The 20,674-nt window shown below is 37.0% G+C and overlaps 1 protein-coding gene across 19 annotated transcripts in view; it reads left to right on the forward strand.

Moving 5' to 3' along the window:
* LOC134422090 (poly(rC)-binding protein 3-like) overlaps positions 1–20,674 on the forward strand; it is a 495,993-nt gene that overhangs the window by 75,412 nt on the left and 399,907 nt on the right. The window contains exon 2 of one of the 19 annotated variants that reach the window (XM_063163900.1): positions 9,720–9,859. The exons of the other annotated variants lie outside the window; for them this stretch is intronic. The gene's annotated coding sequence lies outside the window, so the exon portion shown is untranslated. The remainder of the gene's footprint in view (positions 1–9,719; positions 9,860–20,674) is intronic. 19 annotated transcript variants of the gene reach the window in all.

Genomic DNA, 20,674 nt, shown 5'->3' on the forward strand with positions numbered 1-20,674 from the left:
GACACAGAGCTTGCTGTAACAGAAAACCTAATCAAACCAAAGACAACTCTTTGTTTTTCTTCATGTCTTTCTGCAGCATTCAGAGAAACAGGACTTAGCTTTTAATTTTTTCCCATTTGTGTGTATGTAAGCAGCATTACACTCACACCAAATTGCTTACTTTAGGAGATAAAGCATTATAAAGGCCCCCGTTTTGGGTAATGTACTATTTTTGTGTCCACTGCACATCTGTGAACATCTGTTTTATGGTCAGATCTGAATAGCCTGTATTGAATGAAGTTAGAATTTTACTGAAGAAAATGGAACCAGTTCTTCCTTCTAGGAGTAAGCCTCTGAGGTGAGGGATGTCTATACAATAGCTAAACCCCAAGGGCTGCATTTGAAAAACTTTGGCTGAAAAATGTTAGCTTCTAAATAGTGTCACTGACTGTAGATGCTGCTCAGTGATTGTAAGTTAGCTAGCCTTTGGGCCAAGATGAAAACTGTGAAGACCCAATATTTATTTGTATATAACTCTAAGTTCCTTAAATATATTCTTTAATCTTCCTGAATAATTGGAGTATAGATCTGTGCCAAGCATTGTGCCCCACTTTGAAAGGAATACTCTGATATTAACAGAACACATCTGAAAAAAAGGTCCAGAGCTTTGTGGTTGTTCACTAGCAGCTCACACCCCTCCAGATTCGTCAGGAAGGCTTTTTATATCCTTTGGACCTTGTGGTGAAATGTTATGATAAGGTAAGGTGGCAAAAGACCTCTCTCAAATCCTGCCAGGGTAACCATTGGTAACTGTTCTCTTTGGGCATTGAGTCTATTTGGGAGAACACAAGCAGATTACATTTCATTCAGAAACATGAGCCAAAACAGAGAAATGTCCATCCACAGATGCACTAATCCAGTGGGATTGGGTTGAGGAGAGTATGAAAGTACAGTGTGCATTTCTATTGAGTAGAACTGGATGTCTGGAAAGGCAAATGCCCAAAATGAATAGTTCAAGAACAGCGCTTATGAGCCAGGATGACTTTTGTTGTGTTCCTCTAGGGTAGATGACAACTCAAATTCAGTAGCTTCTTTCCTGTCAGACCATTGTAAAATGGAGCCAAATCAATTTTGCTTTGTTTAAGAGCAGTGCTAAGAATGCTTGATCAATATTCACTTCCTCTTTTTTGTCTCTTTGTATGGCTAAGTGATTTGTACCTTTGTTCTGTTACATAGCATCTGTTACCGACTTCATTGTGCAGTGTTTATCACCTGAGAAGTTCATTACTTAGAAAAACACTTTATTTGATCCACATGGGACTGTCAACTTAAGGATGTTTTTTCTTCAGAGTGAGGAAACATCTTCTTTATTTTATAAAATAACCATGTTAAATTGCACAGAGGAGAGATGTCCAATTTACCATTAGCAAGTTAATATATTTTTTTGCCCTGGAATGCAAATGAGAGGGAAAGGACCATCCTTTCTCTTATAGTAAAGTACACCTAATCTATCTCCTATATTCTTGTCTATCCTTGTACAGTCTTTGGCCCTCAACAATGATATACCACTGTCTACAGTCACTTTGGGTAGAAAGCAAGAAGAACACCTAAATAATTGTTTAAAATCTCAGAGAGTTGTGAAAGCTTATCTCTAGCTACTGAAGTGTCAAGTGGCGCAAAGTGGATTCACTTGCTCCATTCAAAAGTAAGGAGCAATTTAAGCTTCACAAAGCCCCCAGGGTTTAGCTAGGAAAAGCTCTTGTGACTCAAGCTTATGCCAGCTAACGAAGTCTTTCACAATTCACACAGAGCTAGGAACTTCTATTGTCTTATCTTTGAAGCATTGCTCACAGTGCAAACACCTCTCTCCCTTTCTCCCAGAATCATGTGATATGCTAATGAGACTTTTTGCACTTGGCCCCTTTGAACTTCATGAGGTTTGTAAGGCATCGGCATCGCCTCCCAAGCCTGTCCAGGCCCATCTGGCTACCACCCCTTCCCATCAGTGTATCAGCTGGGTGGTGACACTGGCAGACTTGCTGAGGATGCCCTCAATACCACTGTCCCTGCTGCCAGCATTCAAGTTGTTCATCAAAAGATGTTGAACAAAGATGGTCGTGATGCCTATCCCTGAGGATAGCACTCATCAGTGGATTCCACTTGGACATGGAGATATTAACAGATGTAAGGGGACAGAATATAAGAAAATACAGATAGTGTAGAAATTAATCTTACCCCTAAGGAGTTGCAGCTGGACCAATGATCAAAGATTAGGAGCAGGCCTGACTTTACCAGGCCACGGCTGTGACCAATGAGAAGAAGATGCTATAAAAGAGTGGGTGGCTGGGTGAGAAGGGACCTGGAGTTAGTTGGCTGCTTTGTGAAGAAGAAAGAGTCAGTGCTCTGAGGAGCTGTTCATGAGAAAACATCAAGAAGATGTGAAACTTTTCTGATAGGAGAAAACAGTATGGAACTCCTGCAATGAGATGGCAACAAAGAGCAAGTCTTTGAGTTTGCTGTTGGTTGTAAGCCAATTCTTTATCAGTGAATAGCCTGTCTGTCAAATCCCTGTCTTTCCAGTTTAGAACAGGATGTCATGTGGAATAGTGATATTCTTTGCACAATTCCTGTTAGATGATGTCAGTAACTCTTCCCTCATCCACCAATACTTTATTCCCATCAGGGAAGGTCACCAACTTTGTCAGACTTGACTTGCCCTTAGAAAACCGTGCAGGCTGTCATAAATCACCTTACTTTCTATGTGCCTTAGCATAGTTTTCAGGAGAATCTTTTGGAGGTATCAAATTCTGGACTATCAAAATTTTCAGTTCCCTTTAGTAAATGGCCAGGGTTTTTTTTCTGTCACATGTCAAAGAAAAGATGATGTTGAGTTCCTGCACCTTGTTGAATCTCTCTGATAAAAAAGATTCTCAAAGGGCTTCTCTATATATTTCCATCTGTAACATATGTTTATGGTGTTTGTATTAGTATTTACTTAACTGAAAGGATACTGTGGATAAATATATGTGCAGAATCTCTTCCACTTATTATACATTATTCTAGCATCTAATGCATCATCTATATTTTTAAATTAACAAATTTATTCCAGAAAGCAGAGGAGTACCTCATAAGCATACTTTTCCCATCTTCTTTTTTTTTTTTTTCTTCCTTTCTTTGGCTTCTGTAAAATTCATTAATGAACTTCGGAGCTGATCTCCTGCTAACAATTACAGACACTTAAAGCCTAAGCAAAAGTCTTGATCCAGTTCATCTTCTTTCAAAGTCAAATTTTCTGAAATGGGATGCTTTTGTTCAGAAAATCTTACCTGTATACTACTGTGCTTCTCAAATAAATGACTCTTTTGAGATGGAAGGGGAAGATAATATAATGAAAACTGCCTTTGAAATTTCACAATTCCCAGGATTTTGAGGGTAGAGTTACTCATGCAGAACATTCATTTTATCATTGCTCTTCATGGTGTCTTTCAGACCAAAGTCTTTGCTGGTTTAGCTGCTGTGTCAGACTAAGAAATTTATGTGGCAGTAGCAATTCTGTGTTGAACTGCTCTATAGCAGACTTCTTTACCAATGTGACTTGGCTATTGATGCTGTCAATATAAGCTTGATACATGGCATTTCTTATAAATCATTATTTTCTAAGATTGTATTTCTGTCTAAAGTCAGTATATCACTTCTTGAAGGGAGCAGTTTAGTTATGCACCAGAAGAGAAACACTAAAATCTTTGAAAGGCAGGTTCTTTGCTAAACCAGAATAATGCAGTGCTTTTCCATAAATCTTTAGATGCCACTTAAAACCTGCCTTTTGAAGTGGCCCAGCTGTAGCAGTCTGTTCTCTAGCTAGTATGACTACAGGCATTTATCCTCGCAGTTTTCAGGTCTTGGTCATAGGCCAGGTTTTTTTCCACAAGACCAGAAGGCTAGACATTATTCTCATTGTTGTGAATCAAAGATATTTCCCATAGAAAATTATGTACTGAGAAACTCCAGAGAATTATTTTCTTTCTTGTAAGGAGAATTTTTTTCATTCAAGTAGTATGTCTTCTGGACTTTCAGGTTGGGGGTTTTTTGGCTTACTGTGGGAGGTTTTCAAAGACAGAAGGATGAATTAGACCTCTCTGATTTTCAATGAGATGATGTATCCAATGAATAGGCTCCTGAGTTTCCTCTAGGTCTTTGAAAACCTTCCACGTGATTATTTTCATTTTTTTTGTGCATCCATTTCTCTGTCTCTGCTGCTTTTCAAGCCTCTATAGAAGCACTCCTGGGAACCTGGAGGAGGTATGTGCTCTACAGTCAACTCCTAATTGCCCTACTGGGTCCATCTCATTACATGTTATGTCTTATTATCCATCTGTATCTTGGCCTTCAAACATTAAACGTGACCTTGGGCTATGATCCATCTACTAACTAGCCAAGATCAGATTTCACTACAGCTTCCACAAGAGATCTTCAAGGGGAATCTAAAGTATCCAAAAAAGGTTTTTAATGATTGGGTAGGTGACCTCAGGGAGCCACAGCATCAAAGAACCTGATATGTGCTGTCTCACCGTTTTGTGAAAGAAATAGCTGCATTTTATGCCAGTTCTGACCATTAAAGGCTGGATGCCATTTTTTTCAGGAATTGGTTAACAAAGAATATAAGCTTTACCTCTGCACATCAAAGCACTCAAACCATGTGCAATGAACCCAATTGTCATTCTGTCCCTTCAGGAGAAGTAAAGCCAGTGACTAGGTTCCATAATTGCTATGGTTGTGGTAATCATAAATTAGTAAAAATTATCTGGTGAAAGAAAGTTCCTCCACTGGATAAACAGTAGCCCCAAAAACCTTTGTTGACAGCAGCGTCAACTATTTCTCCTTGGGTTTGGCCATATGAAATGCTCACTACATGTAATTGTTCACATGGAATACCTTCATGGTATTCTAATGAATATATTTTTGGCTTCAGGAGACTTAAAATACGTACAATTATTATTTTTTAAAAATTCTGACTTTTTTATCAAATACTTACTAATGAATAATAACTCCTTCCTCCAAGTGACATACTAAACATGATATTGCCCCTTTACACAAGTGACAAGACTGACAGAGCTAGAAAAATGCCTCCACTGTGACTTCTATTTTAAGAATTGTCATTACTTTAAACTTATGAAATATTGCCGTATTAAAAAAGCATGTTGATAACCTAGGCTAACAACATAAGTTTTAAGAACAGTATTTATTGTTATATATAAATGCATACACAGATGCAGACCTGCGTACAGACAAACTTATACAAACATAAACACAATAGCTGTCTAAATGAAAACAAAATGGAGCAATCAATTATAATAATGATAATCAATTATCAGTTGAGGAGTAGACCTTGGGAGTTAGGGGAAAAAAAATCACAGATGTGGCGTGCCATGGTTGAAGAGTAATGAAGCACAATAAACTGATTTTCTTTTCCTCTTGAATCAACTAGCCAAAACATGCTGTTAAGCCACAAACATGACACTCATTAAAAATAATGCTCCAGAAATAAAATATTCCCTGTGCTACTCAGCATAGGAGGTAATAACAGCAGAAGAAAAAGGAATGGTGCACTAAGTCTTACAGTAGATCATTCATTAATTACTCCTGTAGTTCTGCAACACTATAGACTCAGAGTCATACAGAAGAGAACTATGTGAAGCTGGACTAGATTGGCAGGATTTGTCCATACCTTTCCCATGGTGGTTAGGTCAGACACCTGCAGAAATCCTCAATATTTTATTACACACTGTAATCATCATGGATGATATAGTAAAACTGCTTTTTTTCTCTGCCTCTTAGACCTTTCTTCACTTAGTTGCCTTTAAAGGTAAGAACTGATTCTGTCAGAAATCATGTATTGTAGGGAACTGCAAAATGTGTTAATGAAGGCGTGGTGGGAAAATTCTGCTTGAAAGGTGAATGAAGCATTCTCTACAGTGGATACTTTACAGTTGGCTTCTTGAATTCAGCAAAGTAGGGGATGTTCCCAAAATAGCATTTAGATCTTAAAAGATACAACTGGTCCAATTCAGAGGTGACATAAATAGGAGCAGACAGAGGGAGTAAGCAACACTCCTGGTGTTCGTGCTAGAGTTTACAGTGGCATCACTTAAGTAGCAAAGCAATTGGAGAACAGAGCTGAAACAGGCAGGCTGATTTGTGAGAAGAAAAATGCAGAGTGCAGGACTGTTTCTGAGGGACAGGCAGATGGGAAAGAATATATGCTCTATTTAGGCCAGGGACCAATCCTTCAAATGTTTGTGTGTTCAAGGCCAGGTCAGATGGGATTTTAAATAACCTGGTCTAGCAGAAGATGTCCCTTCCCTTGACAGTGGGGTTAGAACAAGATGATCTTTAAGGTTTCTTCAAACCCAAACTATTCTGTGATTTTGTGATGAGTATCTCCATAGGTTCTTACAAGTTCATCTTTGTATAAGCAGTGATTGTAACAGGGGCCATTTTCCCACAGATCAAATTTGACTTATGGGCCAAAGAAGAAGCCTGGCACAAGGATATGAAAACCTGTCTTTGTGTTACCTAGATGGAGGTGCTTATGGGGCCAGTCACTGCTCCCTTCTGGAAATACTGAAAGAGCCTTCCTGTTTTATTGAGGATGAAGGCCAGATTTTTTTCTTCTGTTTTCTGGAGCTGAGATCTACAACTGTTTCCAAATTAATGTATGCACATCCCTGGTCACAATCTGCACCCCTGCTAAGTTTGGAACTTAAAAATTATCTACATGTGAGAAGAAAAAACCCAGTGAATAGCGTTTTTTATCATGCTTAAAAATTGCATGGGGAGTGCTTTAATTTGGTGCAGTATTGCTTCTGACAGCCAAAATTGAATCTGCCTGTAGTGGATTGTTGCCTGTTACTGGATAGAAACATTTGTTAGGTCAAGTACATGCTGCTTCAACAGACAATGAAAAAGATAAACAATTGATTGCAATCAGAAGCCAAAACAAAAGCATTGCAATAATGTTGCATATTTGCATAGTTATCATGAATCTGGGGACAATATTAAAAAATCTCTTTTAATGCATATACAGATGAGAATTAATTTAAGAAAAGGGCCTGGGGAGACAGATACCAAACACTATCAGATTGTGCAGTGACTTTTGACTGCTTTTCTACTGGATATGAAAATCATCCAAGGCCTGGAAAAGCCAGAAGAGGAATCTTTATTTTAAACTTGATGTTGAGTGGGCAACTACTTTTGGGTAAAAATGTCAGTTTGTGCTCAGATGAGGTCTTGGTGGAGTTCCTACATGCAATTCTGCCTCTCTAGTAATTCTTTTTCCAACACAACTGGCTGGCAGTAACAGTCCAAGGCAAAGCCTTCATGGCACTTACTCCTCTCCAGAATGCTTTGGAAACTGTAATATCAGTTTCACAGTAATTCCAATATATTCAATTGGAATTAAATTTCTAAAACAGAGTATAACACCAAGCATTTTGTCATTCTGTCCCTAAAACAAATCTGGTGGAAGAAGGAGTGCACAGAAATATTTATATAAATAAATACTTAATCTTTTTCTGTTCACGACCATCTCTGGGTTTAGTATGTAAATATCCCTGTATGTTGCTGTGCAATGGAAGTGTTCAGATGAGCTGATCACTTTCTACCTGTATTCATCAGGACTAAAGGATATAATTCTGGAAAACTAAACCTGTCCCATCTCAATCCTGTCGGGTTTTTTTTCCTACTAGTATCAGTGTTGAATGACTTCAGTGGAAGCAGCACTGAGACCTAAATTCCCTAAAATGTTAAATTTAAATGAAACTCCATAAAAAATGCTTCACCTCCTCCTGTTCCCAGAATGGAATAATACATTGTTTTCAAAGCCATAGTCTGGAGAATAAATCACAGATTAAGTTTGAGGGGTTTTGGAGAAAGGAATTAGAAGTGCATCTGTGGGAAAACAGTTTAGACAAATTGTTTATGTTGTCTGTCAACAACTGCTTGGTTTTTGTAATTCAGCCTTACTGATGTTGCTAACTTAGAATTATATATTGTAAAATGACATTACATCTGTTTTGTGGGGAGAGAGGAATGCTGATGTGAGAGCACCTCTTAATGAGGAGCAGTTGATATATATATGGGCAGTTTTATAGTTTTGTCAAACAACATAAAAGTGTTATTTTGGATTTACTAGCAGGAAATAAAATCCAAATTGAAATTAGATTTTTAAATGGCACAAAATTCCAATGTTTTTTATGTCACTACTAAAAAACCCCCACATCCTGTTAAATAGGAAGCCTTAAAGCTCTAGTAGTATATTGAAGGCAAAATCAGGGATATTAGTTACTCAAGCAAAACTTTTTTCTGTGTTACTGCCATTGGAAAATGAATAAGTATTATTCATTTTGTCTTTTTTATAAGCTGGTTGAAGTTATTGATAGAAACACTGATTTCACCATATCCCATTAAATATGACTGTGAGGGGTTCAATTCTGACACCTTTTCTTGCCATACTTCCATCCTGAAATCTCAGTGAGGTTTTATCTCTGTAAAAATTCACTTGCAGTTTGAGGCAGTTTCAGGACATTTATATCAAATCTTAGAAGCATAATCCTGAACATTGTCATAGGTGAAATTATGGTTATTGACTTTTGAAATAGAGGTAATAAATGTTGTTAGTTTTTTCTGTTTTGGAATGTAATATTTATGACCTAACTCAACTTCTCCTTCTTATTTGATCCATATCATCAACTTTAATGGGAAGCAACAGAAATGGTTTAATCAGTGGCCACATAATGTTGAAAAGTGGACAATTCCACCTTTATCATAGTTCACACTTTTGCTTCATGTCTGCTGGGCAGTCAGTTTTTTGCACTCAACTTTCATGGTCCACCATTGCTTGTAGCTTCATATAGTCCATTTTTTGTTTTTTGAAAGATAAATTTCTCTCTCAGGGCTTACTCTTTATCTGTCACACTTTCTCTTGCTTTCACTAATTATATGACAAAGAAAGGTGATGCAGTCAGTAACCTTTTTAGAAGCAGGTATGTTTGTTTGATATGTTGCTTGTTTCTCTGTGGAAAAGTAAATCTACTTCAAAGGAAGAAAAATCCCTCTTTTCCTCTTCCTCATTAATATAGAAGAGAACATCTTAGTAGAGTGTGAGGTGCTTGGGACAAGATAAATGATGTTTTTATTAAAATTAACCAAGCAAACCATTTTCTGCAGGTTGGGTTGCATTGAAATATATTTTTCTTCCTAAAACGCAAGTGCAGCGGCTCCCTAACCTAGAATTAAAATAATTTTAGATATTGCTGGCATATTATCAACAGACATAGAAGAGAGCTTGTTTGCCAGCTTGTGAAAAGAATCTGAAAGTGAAGAAGTGGGACGTGGTCTCTTTGCTGACAAGCAGGAGGTCACTGACTTTAGCATGTAAATCCCAAACGCTTCAGAGGATCACCTCTTGTCTTGGAAGAAGGGCTCAGAATGACTGCAAAACTGAGTTACAGTGCAGTATTTAGAATAATTTATCTAAATCACATTGTAGGTGTTCTTCTCCCCTTGTGCAGCAAAATGTATTTAGAGAGAATGAACGAGAAGCTGCATTTAACCTAACACTGCCCTGCTGTGATATCCCACATCCTGGGACCAAAGGCTAGCTTGTATCCTGCTCTCCTTTCTGTCCCTTAATACAAAAAGGAAGGAAATTAACAATTCCCTGGTGTTTCCCTCTGTTGTAGGAGGAGGAAGTAAGCTCAGCCCATGGAAGAAGGGTAGAACTGAATTTGAAGCAAATTTGTTGGCTAAGAGAGCATGGCATGATATGATTTGAGGCGAGAAAAAGCAAGAGTTTACACTCCAGAGCATTGAGTGATCTGCTGTAAGTATTGGTAACCAAAAAGGTATTTGTAACTGGAATAGAGCAAAATTTTGTGATCTCAAAACAAAGCGAGGACTGTCAGGCAGGAAAATCTGATTAGAACAATTTACTTATATATCAGACAGCGGTCTGAGTCCAGGTATGATTTCTGATAGCCGTGGCCAAGTTAGCCTGTTGTCTTGCTCCAGCCTCAGGTTGCCAGAGAAGGCAAGTGCTGAAGAAAAAGCACAGCCAAACAACAAAAAACTGGGAGATCTGGGGAACTGTACTATTTTCTCTTCCAAATGGTGCACTCCCAGACAGTGTGCCACCACATTATTTCATACGGTCATTTCTTGCTGTGCAGCAAGACTGGATTGAATTGTGCTAGAAACTGCAAAGAACCAGCTCAGGAGTCAGAGAAGTAAGAGTGCTCCCACTCAGATTCTTTACTTCATATGTTCCTCTGATTTATGGATGGAGTGAGGGGATTGACCTTATCATGTTTGAAAACATGAAATCCCATAAGAAATGTCAGAATACTGAGTTGTAAACAGGCCAGGATGAGGTAGAATTTTAGATGCTGTAGATTTCTGTATGCATGCAGGTAGGATCTGTCCTGAAAAGAGATTAGCTCCTGGAGTTGTGGATAAAGGAACCAAACTAATCTATGTACTAAGGCATTTAACTTGCACTGATCAGAATTTTATCACTTTGATAATGCAGTTTTGAATGCAGAAACCTTTCAACATTCACAATATGGTGTCCTAGTTGAAATGTGAAAGTAAAATAGCTAGAAATACTGCACATTAACCATGCATGCATTTTCATATGCTAGCATTTCAGGTCTGATAAACTGATTGTGTATGATCTGAATGAACCCGTTGTTTTAGAGTAATCAAGCCTGATTATAATTTTCCCTTTTTAGTCTCCTTACAAACAACTCTAAACCCAAACAAAAATAACAATTTTTTTTGTCTTCTGGGGTAACATGCAAATGAACTGCTGACTCATAAGTCCTTGTGTTAGGCACAGATTGCCAGCTTGAGAAAAAATGATGAGAGAATGTAGCATTTTGTAGTTTTTTAATTTTATGGATGGTGTTTGCCAATATGTACACAGGGTTGATGTTAGTGGAAAAGTCGGTATTTTATCCTCTAGGCCTTCCATTTAAAAAATTAGCTTGTGATTAATTGCTGTGTGCTTCCATTACTGCAACGTAGATGGATTTTAAAAGCCATTTGACAAAAAAAATGCACCTTGGAGTATTTTAAGTGCAGCAGCTGTAGAGCACTCAGTAATTTTATTTTGTGTTTTTTATATTCATAGTGACTGGAAAAAAAACTTGACTTAGGATCACAGTATAATAACATCAGTTCTGTTCTTCTCCAAAGTTTAATATTCTGTTTGTGTTTAAGAAGCTAACAACCATATCTGAAACTCATTGATTATCTGCTTATAATAGCTCATCATCTCAATGAAATAGATCAACAAACCTTTTCCATTTTGTCAATTGTATGCCAAATAACAACAAAATGGGGGCAAAGGTATTTGAAACTGTATTAGAATAATGCTAATCTGGTTTATTTATTCTGAAAAAAATTATTTAAAGAATAATTTGTGATCAATTTAAATGGATCCTAATTTCAGATTAAATGAGTTGTTCTCTTCATTTTTCTAAAGAGTATATTTATCTATCCTATATTTATGTAGAATATAGGATATAGTATATTTATTTATTCTATCACTGACTCATAATTTCATTTTTTTACAAGTGAGAAGAACATCTTAAAGCAATGCATGCATTCAATTAACATTAATTATTCTATTGATTCTAAGGTTTTCTGTCCTAGATTTTAAAAAAATCTTGTAAAATCCATTGTCCAATGCACCAATATTTGCTACTTCTACATTAAATCTCACCAGATTAACATTGTTATTCAAGTGTGTGGAGTTGGATGGTTGGATGGCTCTCTTTTTTTTTTTTGTCTTTGTATTTAAAGTCCGGATAATCTGCTGGATATTCTTGCTCCAGTTCCTTGGCCTATTCAAACATACCAGAAAACAGAAATGTATCCCTTCTATGATGAAACCAAGGCAACCCAAAGAATATCTTTGCTGAAGTTCACAATTGACTGTCACAAATGAAAACAAATTGATAAATTACAGTTTGCAAATGACTACAATAGGAAATTAAGTGGTTTGTAATAAAAGCAAATTTCAGCACTTTTAGACAATTGCTTAAACCATCTGCAAAAAAAAAATCTGTTTCTTTTTCATTGAATATACAGAGATTTTGTATTAACAGAATTGAGTCCTTTCAAGAATCAGCCCTTGATCACAGGAGAATGAAATGATACTTCACAATGGATCTGATAAATGAGACCTTTATATATGAACAGGCACGTTGATTGACCTCTGATTTTTTAAGGACTTTCAAAAAGCAAACCTGAAAGAAGTTTAATTCTTTGCTATTTATTTTGGGAAGCAAGTGGTTGAGCCATGTGCTGTAATGACTCAAATCTGGATTTGAATTTCTTATCAATATTTTGACAGAATGATTGTAATGCACAGCCTTAAAGAAAGTCGTGTATCATCCTAAAATACTGCTATTTGATTTTGGTACTTCACTACAGGAAAAAAAAAAAAAGGCAGGAAATCTAGACGTTCAATGTTAGCAATATGTAAAAACCTAAGGATATTTTGATATCAGTACTTCTGCCCCGCATTAGTTCATAAAACATTTAGAATAGGAACCTATTGCTGAAATTAAACCAGTTGACATTGTTACTTTGATCCCAATGGAGATATGTGTTATGGCTGTCCTGTCCTGCACCCTTCTTGCTGTGGCTGAGCAACTTAGCTGTCCTTAGCTACCTGTGAGTTTGTGTGACAGGGAAAATGAACCAACCAGAGCTCTGCTCTGATGGGGCAGCATTGCAGCATCGTGTTCTTATCTGTTTGCTACCAACAAAATGCATGCAAGCTCATCTTTCACTTTTAAATGAGTCAGGTTTCCCTTGGAGCCTTTCAGTTAGAAGAAAGAAATAAACACTTAGCAAAGGTTACTGACAAAATCTACACTTTTACTACTTTTTTTTTATTATTATTATTTTTAATAGGAAAATGTGCAAGCTTCCTTCTAGCAAAAAGATGTAAATTGTGGATTTTAAGAAAAAAATCCTGCTGCACAGCAGGTTTAGACAGGCTGCTACTGTCAGGGCCTTAAGGCATTCTGTGGCTTCCCTGTGGTAAGCCATGGTTCTCATTTGTAAAGCCAGGAGAATTCCCACTGTTGCTGTAATCATATGCATGATCCTTCTTCCATCTCAGTGCTTCAAGCATCAGTTAAAAAAGGAAAAATAGGGCAAATGGTGGTTGTCATGTAGTCAGCTGTCCAAGAGCTCAGAAATTTCATTTATTTTGTGGGATTTAATTTTGTCGTCAGGAAAAGAATTAAGCTTTTTAGTGGAAATCTTATTAAAAAATACTACTAAAAGAAAGGAAAGAGAAAAAAAAGCCAAAAACAAACAAGCAAAAAAAAAAACACAGAGAAAAAAACAAACAACAAAAACAACAACACCAAAACGTGTCTTGATTCAGACATGGCAGTGAAGACATCAGAATTAATTTTTTTTAATGTAAAATGAGAATCCTTTTTCCAATTTACTTCTGTTTTCCAAATATGTAAAATCCTTTTCAGAAAAGGCCTGAGTCCATCCCATGAACCTTGTCGTATAATCTCTGTGTTCTGTCACTTCTGCATTTGGTGACATCCTGTCCAGTGTTTGATTCTGCAGCTTTCCTATTAACAGCCTTGATGGACTAGTTTTAGCATGTCTTTTTGATTCCCTTTATTCTTTTGATACTCAAAAAATATAAATCAGTGTGTTTCACAGGTCAGTTATGTTTTGTGGGTAAAAGTACTTTGGTGTCTTTCAAGCCTTCCCTTTGAAAATTTCATTTTATATCCCCTCCTTCCTGTACTGTGAAAAGGCTGAGTTTCTGTTCCCTACTTATCTTCTCTGGGTCTTTCATGATCCTGTAAACCTCAGTCTCCCCTCTTTCTGTCTTCTGTCTTTTCATTGTTAAAAAGTGCTGGTCTGCTACTTCTTGCCTGCTGTGGAAGCTGCTTCAGAAATTTCATTGCGCCTGCTGCCCTCCCATCTAGCAGCAGGGAAAATTCTAGATTGGAAGGAGCCTCTGAGGTCATCTTAGCCCACCTATAGCTGACAGCAGGGGTTTGGATGAAGTTATCCATTGGTCCAACAAGACAAGTCTTGAATTACTTCCACTAAGGGAGATTCCACAACTTCTCTAGACAACCTGTTCCAATGTATGGTTGTTCTCACAGCAAAGAACTTCTTCCTGTAGTCTGATGAAATTGCCTTTTGAAGCAAGTGATGCTCATTGCTTCTTTTCCTCTTGCTGTGTCCTTGTGAAAAGATTATCTCTATTTTCTCCATAGCTATCTCCCTCTCTAAATATTATAATCACATATTGAAAGTGTGTGATTAGACTCTCCCCTCCCTTCCAGTTAATTAAGCTGAATTCCATTTACCTTTCAACAGGCATCAGCTAAGGGGCCCTTCACTGAACCATCTCCAGTTCTTCAATGTCTCTTTTGAGGTGGGAGTCCAGAACTGGACACAATATTCCAAGTGTGACCTAACAAATACCAAACAAAGCAGTGACAAACTTTCACCTGCTGGGTTTACTTTGGCTGCTGCAGTCAAGGCCCCAGGTTGGTTTCATTGCTGCAAGGATGCACAGCTCAGTCTTTGGACTGCTATTCAGGATTATTCCATCACAGATGCAGGATCCTATAAAGATCTTTGTTAAATATGATTCAATTCCTGTTGGCCCAGTCTTACAACTTGTTGAAATCCCTGTTTGTTGTAGTGTATAATATATACCTTGTTGTGTCTTACTCTGTTTTATCTCACAGAATGTAGAGCAGAACTCTGAATCAGTGGAGGCATGGAGCCGTGCTATTTGCTTACATTAGCATAGTAACAACAACAAATAATAACAATAACAACAACAATAATAATATAAATATTAATACTATTACAAAATTATTTTATATCATTTTATATTATCTTTATTATTAATATTATTCTTAGTTTATTGTTTCTTTATTATTAGTTGATAAAATCTGTTTTCTGGGTTTTTTTCTGTTCCTTTGCAGGTTGTCAATACTGATCTATTTGCTTTTTTGATCAACACTGAAACTAACTAGATGTTTTCACTAAAATGTCCATGCTGATTTTGAGATCTGTTTCATCAACAGTGATAGCTAGTTCAAACCTAGCAGAGTATTTGTAGAGTAAAAAGGGCATTTTCTTTTCTGTACATATTAATTTGAATTTATTGACACTGAATATCACCTATTATTTTATTGCCTAGTTTTTCACCTACCTTCAAAAAAAGAAAACTGAAATATGATGTGATTGAATATGAAATTGCATTGTTAAAGATAGCCAAGTATTCAGTGTTTTTGATAACACAAGAAACAGAAGTCATGAAAAGAAGTTGCAAAATTTTTAGAACATACAGAAATACTCTAATTTCTACACTATTTTAGCTGCTGAAAGTATGTATGGTTTCAATGCTTATTTTAAAAATATATTTTAAAGTGATGTATCAAGACTGAATAAGAATAAAACAGTCCAGGCTCAGAAAGTCCCAAACACAAGGGTTACACAATTTCTATATTTGACTGATTCTTAATTGTTTTATCACCATGAATATCTGTTGTTACCTTTTATCAAAGACAGAGTACCGAACTATACATTGTGACCAAGTACAGCCATTTCACATTAAACTTCTGAAGAAACCATCCACTGCTCAGTCCATCTTAGATTGGAGTTTCCTGAATAAATCTTTTGTGTATACTTCCTTCTGTTTCTAAAGGTGGCCAGAGGAAAAAACTGTTTTTCTTAACTGTAGAACGTGACCCTAGAATCCTGATGAATACAATATAATCTGTTTTATAGTAATTCATAGTGAGAAAGTTAATTGCAAATAGTCAAAGGAATGTGCAAAGAAATGCATTGGAAAGATTCATAAACAGCTGCTCCTGAACAAGTGCGTGTGAGTGTAGAAGTGATCAGGCTGTGTATAAGGAGCAAGCTTTTCAAACTCACTGAAGTTTGAAATTAATACTAGATATTTACATAATTTTGAAGATAAACCCTTGGTAGAGTACACAGACTGTATTTCTGAGAAGTATATGGTAAAAGAACTTGTAATGACTAGTAATGACATGACTGTGTTTCATTTTTGGGATGTTACACCTAGGAGATTTGCACCTTGTATCTCCATTTTTTGTTTCTGCACAGCACAACTCCATTTTTAAAATTGCCTTATCTTCTCACATAGTTCTCCTTATTTACCAGATATTTGTTACTTATCCTTTGGCATGCTTTCCTCTAAGAAGGGCTTCAATTCTAAAATGTTTGTTGCTATGATTTCTGACAAGGTGTCATATTTTCTTCTTTCACTAGCAAATAATTGGGAGTACACTCTTGGTTGGTTGTGGCAAATAATTCTGGAATGTAGAATGAAGAGTTCCCCTGCTTTTGGGTTTGCTTGCTTTTCTGCTTCTAGGGGAGAGGGTGGACGTGAGATCAAGAACTTTAAACTTCTACTGCCACTGAAGGATGAGATCCTGCCCTCCTTCCACCCAACAGCTTTATTTCTTAGCCTGTATTTTCTCTGGTGTTACCACAAGTGTTTCTGGAAGGAGCCAGCCTGGGTTACACCCACAAAGGCAGCAATGTTAGCTGAGACATCCAGGGCTACATTTGGTAGCAGCATCTGTTCATGCCAGCTTTAAGTGTTGACACTTTAGCTTAAACAGGCTTTATTTGCTAATATTTGCAACATCGATGAACAGCTTTTACACTTCCAAATGGCTGTATAAATGGGTAATCACACATATCTACATCACAGCTAATCCCTTGAAGGGACCTGCTACAAAAGGTTTTGGTTTTTTTTTAAATTTTGCCTTTGATAGAGAAATTTTTAAAAAAGAAATATTTTAACAGAAGACCCTGTAAGACCCAAAAAAAGTAGCATGTAATAGGTTAATTTATTATTTTTACCCATTAAATTGCTTGAATGTTCCTCATTGAGCTACTTGGTAGTGTAGAAGTCAACTTCTCACTAAATAGAATGGTGTCAGTAATCCTTGTTAACTGAAGAGATGTCCTGTAACTGCACATTTTTGTTAATTTTAGCAACTATTCCGACAAATTCTCACCTCCTCCCCTTCACAGATATGTTCTAATTCTCTAGGAAGAAGGCATAAAAAAAGCCTGAAAATGATGTTTCCAATTAGTGTGGCTTTCTCATATTTAAGTTCTGTGTGGCTCTGCCAGATAATTGAATGAAATGTGATACATTCTTTTGATCTTTGTTGAGATGATGTAGCCTGTTAAATATTGTTTCCTTTTACCGTTTGTGTTGACGTAGATTGCATTGTGCCGCTTATAGCAGCTTTGGCACAGCTCTGGAATCGAGTGTTCAGCAATGATTAATGACCAAGCATACACAGGCCTACTGTTGAGTCTAAGAGCTCTCTAATCTCTGCTCCCGTTCCTTCCCTCAATTTCCAGCATTAGCTAATATGACTTCTGTTAGCACAGCAGTTCTGGTGTCTCATCATACAGCTTGTACTGCCACCAGTTAGCATAGCATAGAGCTAATGGTCATTAAATTCTCAGTTTTCTTAATTCTTGCTTATGATTGCATCTTTGGTGCCCTTTCTCACAGTTGCAATTTTTTATTTAGTGTTTAATAGAGAAAAGGCTTTTAAACCTGTGCTAGACCCTTTTTTTTTTAGTCCTTGCACACTGTAGAATCATTTAATATCCTTTGATATGTTATACCAATTAAGTGATATGTGTGTTAACATAAATATTTAATTGTTAAAAGAGAGATCGCTTTGGCCTAAAGCTTTAATTGAATTAGATGCTTTTCAGATGATTGTCAAGATTAAACAGTCCATTATGAACATTTGCCACTGCAGGAGATTTCTGCTTATTGAAAGACAAAAGGGTAATTTCATCTAGCATTGCTGTAAACTGTACGGGTCCTTCATACTGATAAGGGAATTCTCCCTCTTTTAACCTTGATATGTACTGTAGTAATGAATTTATGAATCTTTAAATTCAGGCACATCATTAAAGTGGGGATATGATATTAGCACTGCCAAGTAAATTAAAAGGATGAAAATTTATCTACATAACAGCTAAAGAGATCAGAGTCAATACCAATTTGTCAATAATTACCATTGCTTTAAAAAGCAAAACTAATACAATAAAAGGAGGCAGCTATGGATCTTTATTGCATACTAACAGGAGTTTGATTAATTCCAGTGACAGACTTCACATGGCAAACTGGAGTTTTAGGGAAGCTAATTTTCCTTGACACTGGGCTGCTGAGGCACCTAAACTATCACACTCACAAAATATGCTTGTGTTAATATGGAATCCAACTGTTTCATTATCAGCCCAAAATATTTCTGGTTTGGGGCAAAATGTTCCTGTATTGCAGTTTTGCCTAATTATGTGAATGTCTTCCACAGATCAGAATCCTGTTTTCTTGATATGCTGTGGACTGTAGTCATGCATATATCTCACACTGAAAACACGTCACAGCAGTTTCCTTCAAAATATAGTACAGCTATGCATAATGCATGATAAGACTAGAGAGATGTGCAATGTGAATCAAAGTTTTAATGTCCTAGTTTTCCAGATATTATTATCTATTCACTGTGTTTTTAAAGGAGCTCTGATTAAGAATCATCTCAGCAGTGACAAGCCATAAAGCCAAGCACGACATTCAGTGAGAACCTGAAAAAACTCTCTCTGAACAAGTTTTTATATTGAACTCATCATTGGGGAACTTTGTTCTTATTTTGCCAGTTGCTGGCAACATTTTGTCACCAAAGGTCAAAGAGCAAAGACATTCAAAGCACAATACCTTTCCTCTTTGAGTCTGACACACCTGTCCTTACTCAAATGGTTGGTGTGTATTCGCTCCTTTATATTTGTTGACCAGGTCTTCAAAAGAGCAGATGCAAAATTTCAACCATCCTTTCTGTCTTGGGACATGGCTGTAAAGTAACTGAGTGCCTGGCTTGACTTGAATTCATATCTGACCCCTTGGTCTGCAAAGCATCCAAATGTCAAAAAAGCTGTTTGAATGTAAAATGTACAGCTCAGCTTCACATCTGAGTGCAATCCTGTTCTGGGACTGCACATTCTCAGGTCAGCTGTTTTTTCACATACACAATATGAGACTACTGGAGTCTACCTGAGATTTTATGCTAAATGCAGTTCTTACAAAGGCTTCAGGCTTATGGGCAGTCCAGCCACACCCTGAGATTCTTATTGTCTGGAGTAAACAGCATGAAAGAGTCAACAGTGTGACTGATGCTAAGGTTGTGTCTGTACAAGTGAAGGATGTAATATCTAGAGTAAAATGGAGTGAAAATCAAACATCTTGCTACTTCTGCAGGACTGCTGGGGAGCATTCCCTCATTAATGTGAGAAGCTCTTCTCATTTTGCTGTAGGGCAAGTGCTTGCTTAAGCAGGCAGGAGGGTTTTCTCTTGTTCCTTGTTAAGTGTCCAAGATAGTGAAGGGCTTTTAGGGTCCCAGTCATGTAACAGGTCTAAAATGAATTATTTCAAGTACTTGGATAATTCTACTGTCATTATGTTTTCTTTAATAAAAACTATGTACCGAGAAGTGTATTATTGTGTGTATTTACTGAGTCATAAGCAAAATTAATTTGATAATTTCTATGTATTTATGGTTGATGGTAGCTGGGAAAAAAAAAAAAAAGTAGTGTAAAACTGCTTTCTATACTTGGAATGATTGAGAACTGATTCTGTTTTATTTAAGAATTTTAAGCATCATTAAAGCATTAGGCTAGAGAGGGTGCTGTTTGCCTGAGTGCTTTACTAGCCACTGGAAGGGAGGTGATAAATTTGTATTGAAATATCATTTGAAAACCTAATACACAGAATGAATTCTTACTGGGTTATGGATGCTCATTGATCTCTTTTCTAGTTTTATTTCTTTACTCTACTGCAGACAGTAAAAGGAGAAAAGGACTGGTGGGAGTGTAGGAATATGAGTGTCACTACGAGGAGCAGTATGAGGTCGAGAAAGTGGGAAGAAATCAGACCAGTGAGGGGAAATGCAAATATTTACTCACACATATGTTGGTACAGATAGGAGGGCAAGTGCTGGAGGATGCTGCAGTAAGAGGTGCCTACAAAATTGTCTTGGTTTGAAAAGACAGGTGTCTGCTAATGAAGGGAGGAGCCTCCCCTGAACTGGAAACTGTAAATCCCCTCCCTCTGAATTGTTATAAATTTGAAATTAAGGGGGGACTCTCAGGCAAAGATATGGGAGCAGGAATAACAGTACTTTATTAGGGAAGAAAATAAAAAAATAAAATAAACAATGCAGTAATACAAAACAACACTGCCAGAATCAGAACATAACCTGTCACCCTGTTGGTCAGGGTGTTGGTAGCAGTCCAATTGGATGGTGGCTGTCCTCCTGCAGTGTCAAGTGTGGTTCTGTTGGAGCAGGGATCCAGTAGAAAGGTGTCTCCCTCTGAAGATCCAGTAGAAAAGGCAGCTGTTCCTCTAGGAATCCAGTGGAAAGGCTGTTCTGGTGTTCCAAAATCTCAGATTATATCCAGTTAGGAATGCTTGGCTCCTCCCTCTGGGCAGAGCATCTCACAATGGCATGCTGTAATTTTTACCAGTCATGCAGTGACATTCAATAGCCCATTAACAGCAGATGTCTCC

Source organism: Melospiza melodia, chromosome 1, assembly GCF_035770615.1.
Source record: "Melospiza melodia melodia isolate bMelMel2 chromosome 1, bMelMel2.pri, whole genome shotgun sequence".
NCBI classification, from domain to species: domain Eukaryota; kingdom Metazoa; phylum Chordata; class Aves; order Passeriformes; family Passerellidae; genus Melospiza; species Melospiza melodia.